General features: G+C 35.8%; 1 long non-coding RNA gene across 1 annotated transcript; it reads right to left on the reverse strand.

Moving 5' to 3' along the window:
* Positions 1–822: 822 nt before the first annotated feature.
* Positions 823–8,429, reverse strand: LOC143689883 (uncharacterized). Its single transcript, XR_013178952.1, has 3 exons — positions 8,404–8,429; positions 7,407–7,770; positions 823–1,034 (listed from the first exon to the last, which is right to left on the reverse strand). It is a non-coding gene; the product is annotated as an uncharacterized LOC143689883 (long non-coding RNA).
* Positions 8,430–8,928: the final 499 nt, after the last annotated feature.

Raw genomic sequence — 8,928 nt, forward strand, 5'->3', positions numbered from 1 at the left:
CTGTCTCTCTATGGGGCAAAGTTCTGTCAGGTTTACTTGCATCCCATTATAAAGGTCCAGGTTCCCAAAGCTTGGAATTCCTCAGCTGTGATATAAACCCATCGCATGTACAACATCTACCTGGGCTGTTGTGCATCACCGCCTTGGAACATAGGGGCAAAGGGAACCAATGCAAACATGAAGCTCATCCATTGTTACATTCTGCATATCCCCACCCAGTTTACATCGTGAACAAAGTAAGCAGTATGTTTATGCCAAGAAGTCCTCAAACGTGTGAATGTGGATTCTCTTCTAAAAAAGAGGAAGTAGCTTTACTTATAATTACCCACATTCCTTATTACAGCACTGACATATTGAATGCTAAAAATAGATGTTTAATAAATGACTAAATATTTAACAGCTTTAATCATTAGCAATTAATTTTTAAGTGACCAGTCATATTTCATCAATTACAAAGTTAATGCAGTTCTCCTTTCTCGATTTGTTATAAAAAGTTCTTGAATCTGTAAATTCCCATGAATTCTTGCTATTATTCAGTAAAGAATGGAAAGGTGCTTCCTTTCTAAGGGATCAGAATTATTCCTTGCAGAACAAACTTCATAGTGGTTGTGAAGCTCCAGTGAGGAGGTGTTCCTTTATATTTCCTCTTCTGTGTCAGTTTTCCAGTGCCGTGCACTCACGGGTCTGGGTTCTCTTTACTCTCTGAAAATCTTTCACTTAGTGCTTCACCTCAACTATTTCTCCCCTCTTATACTATAATAACCCTCAGTTTTAGTTTTCCAGGGCTGCCATGATGAAGTACCACAAACTAGGTGGCTTAAAACAATAGAAATTTATTATTGCACAGTTTTCCACTAGAAGTCTGAAATCAAGGTGTCAGTAGGCCCATCTTCCTCTAAAGTCTGTAGAGGAGAACTTGTCCCATGACTCTCTCCTGATTTCTGGTTGGGACTTGTTGGCAATCCAGGGTATTCGCTGCCTCAGTTATCACATGGTGCTCTCTTCTCTGTCCCCCTGTGTCCAAATTTCCTCTGCTATGAAGACACCAATCATAGTGGATTAAAGGCCCACCCTAACCTGGTATGACCTCATTTTAACTTACCTAATTCCATCTCTTATGACCCTATTTCCAGATAAGGTCATATTCTGAGGTGCTGGGGGTAGGACATTAACCTATCTTTTTCAGGGGACACAATTCATTCCATAATACCATCTCATTTCGCTAAATAGAGAACTGTTTCTTAAATCCTCCCACGTTATTCTGAAGCTACTATGAACTTGCAATTAGCCAGAATCCTAGAGGCCACAGGATCAATTTCTTTGATACATTTATTCCTGAACTGAAAACTAATTTACAATCCCTGGCCCTCCCTTCAATAAATGCCTCTGTTTGCTAAGTCAATTCACTAGGCATTCTGGTGGCCTATGGGTCTAGCAAAACTGCTTCTTTAACTTTGCCATTATTTACATGATAGCCACTGGTTATTAGATTTAGGAATGATCAAGTCTGACTTCCCTTAGTGAATGCAATAGAAAATTATCTGCCCCTCCTTCACCCTATTGGATTATAACATTCCTAAATCAATTTTATTTATCATTCCATTTTGACATCTCATTTCTAAGACTTTATAGTGGTACTTAAACTTTTTTCCTGTGGTTTCAAATATTCTGGTTTGAAAAAACTATTTGGATACAGAATATTTTGTCAATGAGAGCATCTGAAGTGTGCTGAGCAAGAGTCTAAAAAGTGCCCAATCATCCTAACAAAAGACTATGAGGACTCACTTGTAGAAAGTCTCCAAGGCAATTAAGGGAAACAGGATATATGTGTATCTGGATACCAGAATGATGGGTTCATTGGCTCCATTAGTCAGGTGGATAAGGTCACTGATAATTATAAACTCTACTTATAGGTTCATTTTTATTGAGCTTCATAAGTATGTCTGGTAACTGTTATATGCCTATCAGCCATCCTTATTCTCTTACTCTTTCTGAAGATTCACACCTGCCACAAATATTAATGTGCCCAAAGTATAACTGGCACTGAATGCCATGATGCATTTGATGTTTGAGAAATAATGAAATGTCACTTCCATTACAGAACAATGTGGCATTTAATGGAGCTATGCAGAGTTATTTGCATTACTCTTCCACTGTAATGATGTTGCTTGCAGTCACAGCTGACAAAAATATCATTGAATGTTAATTCAGATGAACTTTAAAGGCAGCACCGTGGGGACTGACCTGAAATGAAAGGTACTGGTCTTTGCTTTGAAAAAACCCTGCCCTTAAGGTAGAGGTTTGTCCCAACCTCCAAGGCTTCAAAGATAAAAGGGTGTTTAAAGAGAGAGGGAGAGAGAAAGACAGAGAGAGGGAGACAGAGAGAGCTAGCTCAGAGCTATTGGCTTGCTTCAAACTGAAGATATGGTCAGGACCCTTATTAATTCAGGTCTATGTAACCACAGGATTTACTGATGTTAATTAAACTGATCTGTAGAATGTATTCAAAGAAGCCTAGGCTTTTCTTGCAATAATTTTTATCCTCAAATACCTCCTGAAATGTACCTAGCAGATACCTTTAAATATAAAATGATCAAAGGCCCCCAAGTGATTCCTATATCTTTTCAAGTCCACAATGATGGGCCAGAAATATTTTCTTCATTGCCCAGCCTCCCCATTCTCAGGAGCTTTGTTTCAAACTAGAATATAGGTGCTCTTCAGTCAAACAAAATACAATACATGCTAAAGAGTACAAAAATGTGACTATGTTTGCTGTTCTTCAACAAGGCTATGCTGCAGTTTTTTCACATTTGCTTGTGTGATATTCAACTAAACTAAAAACTGACACGTGTTCCAATTATCCTCCTTAGGCATTTTCTACCACGTTCACTGTTCTTTTTAATTCCTATAATTGGTTTCATAATGTTAATACTATAATCCCATTATAAATATCCCATTTTCTATTTCAAAATTTTCCACCTGAAAAAGGCATTTAGTAATACAATAAGGAAATTTTGAAAAGGAACACTTTCAAATATTCAGTAACTGACTTCAAATACCAAGTAATTCATAAAAATATTAAGAACCAGATGGTCAGATACTCTAACTTAGCCATCCAGTCCTTGTGTCTTGCCTTTCATTGCTGCATCGTTAATGTCATTGACCTTTGTTTCTTGCTACTTCAGCCTCTGCTCTATAACCACACTCCAGAGTTTGTCAACATGAGAAACTGTGCTTTATTTGAAATCTTGAATAAATATGTCTATATCTGTCTGATTATAATCTCCAACCCCTCCAGATTACTTGCTTATAACCTTGCATTGTAATTGCTATTTCACCATCTATGTTCAATCTGTTGATCCCACTCTCCACCAATAAGCATTTTAACTCCACTTTCCTTTGCTCAGGTTAGACTTAGATTCCATAGTCCATTATTAGAACAAGGCCCTTGCAAACAATCCCCTCCCTTGCTTCTTTCTATCCTTACCATAGATACCAGGCCATATTCTAACCCCTAAAGCAACTCATTCACCTGTCTTCTCTAGCCACCATGTGAGCAGCTAAACATTGCTGAAAAAAAATCACCCAATCAAGAAGACTGGTTTCACTTTAAATTCATTATCAATCTGTACATGCCCACCACAACCCAGAAAAAGATTTTATTTCCCAAATTCAAAACAGTTATTTCCTACATGCTCCTTTCTTCTAAAACCTTTTTCCTTTTCCTCTCTTCCTCTCATTTGAGATCTTGCTCGTCTATGATAGATTTTCATTTCAAAAGGGCAGACTGAATGCATTAATGTATGTCTACCTCTTTTTGAAGCTTTGTAAAATGATCACAATTAAATTTTAAAAGGTAATAATACCTGTGCAAAAATAGGAGCAGAAAAAAAATAACTACAATTTGGAAGATAGTGAATGAATGAATTATAAATGATTAAGCAAAACAGAAAGTTCTCTACTAACAAAAACCTTTGGGAGAAGATATAAAAAAAGGTCCATTTTCAGGCCAACTATGGTGGCTCAGCAAGCAAAGTTCTTGCATGCCATACTGGAAGCCCAGGTTTACTTCCTGGTGCCTGCCCATGTGAAAAAAAAAGTTTAAAAAAAGCTCTATTTTCACACCCAGAAAAACTCATAAATTGGAGGTAACAAGTACCTCTATATTGGGAAACCAGAATGTGTAAAAAAAAGCTTAATTGAATTTCAGTAAGTTCAATAAAGGAGCATTCAGACCCAGAGGTGCCACAAAATATGCTACAAAGAGATGTGATCACCCATCCCCTACCCAAGAAAGAGACAAGAGGTTTAAATAACCATTATTATACATTTTGAATGTTGGCATAAACCTATGCAGTTTGCTAAAAATAAGGGGGTCATTTGAGTTCTAAGACTTGAATAGTGAGATTGCCAGCTCCATTTTTGTGCTCTCTCTCTAGAATATTTGCCAGAAGTCTTTAACTCCCACATAGAAAACATGAGAAATCTCTGAAAAAAAGGAATGGTCTTAGAGAAAAGAATTTTAGTACTACTTGGAGGTTCCCTGAAAAATGTAGTCTCAATACTTCAGTGAAAACTACAAATCAACAAGCTCAACCACAGACCTAGAGTTTCCAACCAGCTTTTCGTTGCCACATTTTCAAATCTGGATGAAGAGCTAAACATCACCACACTTTGAATATATTCTTCAAATCAAATGTCAAAGATGAAAATACCAACAGCGAGAACAAAATGAACAAAAGCGGAAAAAATAAATGGAGAAAATAAAGACAATGCATGAATGATGAAAACATAAAATCTGCCATTTATATGATAGAAGTAAAGTAAATATTGCATCCATTTCACAATACAAATTGCTATTTTAAAAGAGCTATTTGAAATTAAAGATATCATAAACAAAATAAAAATATTTTAGAAGGATTGGAAGATAAAGTTGAGGAAATCTATTTGAAAGGAGAATAAAAGGTAAAGAAATTGGAAGAAAGATGATACAAATTTGAGAATTAATAGAGAAAGTAAAATATTTTTGTCACTGAGATAGACAATAAAGACTAAGATGGTATAATCTAGGAATGCTTAGAGTGTACAATGATAGTGACTAAATGTACAAATTAACAAATATTTTTGCACGAGGAAGAACAAAAGAATGTCAGTATTGTCTAAAAATGTTTATTTGGTGCAAACTTTATAATTTGACTAGGGCATTTCCTAATATACTTATGTGAACAGTTTAACTGAACACCATAAGTACATGGAACCTTGAGTAGGGCATGAGAGTTTGTAAGTTTGTCCAGAGTGATGCCCTGATAAATCCCAGAGTGATCTGAACAGTGAATAAAAAAATATTTGCGAAGTCCCCTTGGGAGAAGGGCAAGAAAGGGGGAAAATTCAACTTCCCCTTGTGGAGAATTCCTGATATTCTCACAAGCAGTGAAGACAACCAAAGCAATAGGCCAAGCCCACAATCTTGGGGTTTGTTCATATGAAACATCCCGGCAAAGGATAGGCTAAGCTTTTTTAAAATTAGGCCTAAGTGTCGCCCCTAGAGAACTTCTTTTGTTGCTCAGATGTTTGGCTTCTCTCTCTCAGCCAACACAACAAGCAAACCCACTGCCCTCCCCCTCTCTATGTGGGACATGACTCCTGGGGGTGTAAACCTTCCTGGCCATGTGGGACAGAAATGCTAGAATGAGCTGGGACTCACGTCAAGGAGTTGAGAAAACCTTCTAGACCAAAAAGGGGAAGAGAGAAATGAGACAAAATAAAGTGTCAGTGGCTGAGAGATTTCAAACAGAGTCGAGAGGTTACCCTGGAAGTTATTTTTACACATTCTATAGATATCACCTTTTTAGTTAAGGTATATTGGAGAGGCTGGAGGGAAGTGCCTGAAAATGTAGGACTGTATTCCAGTAGCCATGTTTCTTGAAAATGTGTGTATAATGATATAGCTTTCGCAATGTGACTGTGTGATTGTTAAAACCTTGTGTCTTATGCTCCTTTTATCTATGGTATGGATAGATGAGTAAAACATAGGAATTAAAAATAAATAAATAATAGAAGGAACAAATGTTAAAATAAATTTAGTAGATTGAAATGCTAGTGGTCAATGACAGGGAGTGATAAGGGGTATAGAAAAAATAGGGGAAACAAAGGCTAAAATATATTGGGTAGATGGAAATACTAGCAATCAATGAGGGAGGGGTAAGGGATATGGTATATATGAGTTTTTTTTTTCTTTTTTATTTTTATTTCTTTTTCTGAATTGATACAAATGTTCTAAGAAATGACCATGGTGATGAATATACAACTATGTGATGATATCATGAGTTATTGATTATATACCAAGAATGGAATGATCATATGGTAAGAATGTTCATTTTTGCATGTTGGTATGTTTAAAATAAATAAAATAAAATGTATGTAATATAATAAACTAAAGAATTAAAAAAATATTTTTGTCACTGTAGTTCCATAAAAAGAGAAGAGAACAAAATTGAAGGAAGAAAATTATAAAAGAATAATTCAAGGAAATATCCTAGAACTGAAGTACATGATATTTTTAGTCCATAGAGCCCAGAGAGGGCCTTGCCTACTGGATGGAAAAAAAAATTTATGAATAAAGCACATTGTCATTACATTTCAAAACTCTGGAGACACAAAAACACCATAAAACCTTCCATATAGAGAAAAAGTATGATGCCTTTATAAAGAGACATTGTAAACCAGAATGGAATTAGAATTCTCAATAGAATCATTAGATGCTAGAGAACAACAGATGAAAAACAATTTCCAGCCTAGTATTTGAGGTCTATCAAAAAAAAACAGTTCAAAAAAGTCAATTTCTTATGAGCCATATATAGCTACTTTTGCAATAATAATTTAAAATTAATAAAGGAAATAGAAGCCAAGTCAAAATTCTCTCCCATTAAATCTTCAAAAAGTTTTAATTTGCATCTACTTTTAGTTCTTTATCCATTTAAATCTGATATGTCCCTTCTTTTATCAAAAGCCAAACTGTATAACTTCATAAAGACTGTAGTACTTCTGTTATTATCATATGCTCTGTATCACCAGACCCTGTATTTTAATAGATCATTCTAATAAGAATATAAACATATTATAAAAATGATTTCCTAAAAATTACAGAAGTAAATCATTTTAAATTCCCTCTGAACTGAATTCATTCTTCTCCAATTACATCTTCATTTGTCTGCTTACATACCTAACTAAACTTTTCAAAGTAAATGTTTATCTATACTACTGCCATTTGTCCTAAGCTAGCTTTGAATCTTCTAAACAGTCCAATCTGCACTTTCACCAATCCAGCAAAATGGACCCTTCCAAGGTTAATGAGGACCCTCTGTTGTGAAACAGAATGCATAATTTTCTGTCCCTTTCTTACTTACCTCCTCAGCTTTGTTTGAAACAGTAAAATACTTGCTCATTCTGGAAACATTCACATTATGTCAACATTATATGATCAACTTCTTTTGTTTTCTTTGTATTTGTGATATATTCTATCACGGACATATTTTTCTTTTTCTGGTCCTAAATTTTGGAATGGCTATGTCGTCATCTGAGCCATATTATTCATCTACACTCTTCCTAGATGAAGTTGTCCATTCCCAGTTCTGCTTGTACATGCAGAACTTTAATGGTTTCAACCACTAAAACGGTTGAAAATTATTCTCCTGCCATGAATAGCAAGAAAACTGGAAAAATATATAGAAAACAGCTATTTTCAGGCACTGGATGAAAGGTCTTGGAGATCTGAAATAAAGGGAAGAAAATGAGATGAACCTTATCATTGTTCAGACATTCTGCCTGTAGGTATTTTCAAGACTGAGCCAGGAAACCCAAAACAGAATACTGAAATCACATCTCCTTTTTGAGGAGATAATGACTGAGGATCAGGGCAAATGAGGCAGCTTAAATAAGAGTAACCAAAAATAGGGAGTTAGGCAGACAAAGAGCAAAAGAAATTTGTATAAGGATCCTCTGGGTTATTTAGATGAATACAGATATGTGTGTTTGGTTCACTGAAGCTGCCAGAATGTAATATACCAGAAATGGATTGGCTTTTACAAAGAGGGGTCATTAGGTTACAACTTTATAGTTCTAAAGTGGTGAAAATGTACAAATTAAGACATCAAGAAGAGGATTCCTTCACTCAAGAAGGGCCAATCACATCCAGGGTTCTGTGTCACATGGGAAGGCACATGGTGACATCTGCTTGCCCTTTGCTCCTGGGTTTCATTGTTTTCAGCTCCTAATTCCAGTGGCCTCTCTGAGCATCCGTCTGTCTCCAAGCATCACCAACATCTGTGTCTGCTTTTTCTCTCTGCTCTATGTTGGCTCTCAGTTCTCATTCACAAAAGACTCCAGGAAAGGATTAAGACTCACTTTGAATGAGCAGGGTCACATCTCCATGGAAACCACCTAATAAAAGGTTCTACCCAACAATAGGTGTGCTTCTACAAGATTGGATTAAAAGAACATATGGCTTCTCTGGGGTACATAACAGCTTCAAACCAATACAATGTGCATGTATGAGGATAAAGACAACACTAAGAAAAAAATAGTAATCAAGGAGTGGTAAGATAAATCATTCACAGAGCTTACACAGGACAAGAAATTATTCAAGTTCTCTCCAGAGGTGAAGAAGCTATGTCTTAGAAGTAAAGATAAATTAGATGGTGGTGCAATGGTGGCTCAGTGGCATAATTCTCGCCTGTCATGCCGGAGACCTGGGTTCAACTCCTAGAGCCTGCCCATGCCAATATATATATATATATATGGACTAATTTTTAAAACAAACAAACAAAAAGATAAATAGACCTAGATTAAAAGATACTCTAGAAGTGTCCTAAAAACAAGACATGAAAGTATATTCACTTATTCTTGACTTAACTGCCTTCCAGAAAAATT

This window comes from Tamandua tetradactyla, chromosome 7 (genome assembly GCF_023851605.1).
Source record: "Tamandua tetradactyla isolate mTamTet1 chromosome 7, mTamTet1.pri, whole genome shotgun sequence".
Lineage (NCBI taxonomy): Eukaryota > Metazoa > Chordata > Mammalia > Pilosa > Myrmecophagidae > Tamandua > Tamandua tetradactyla.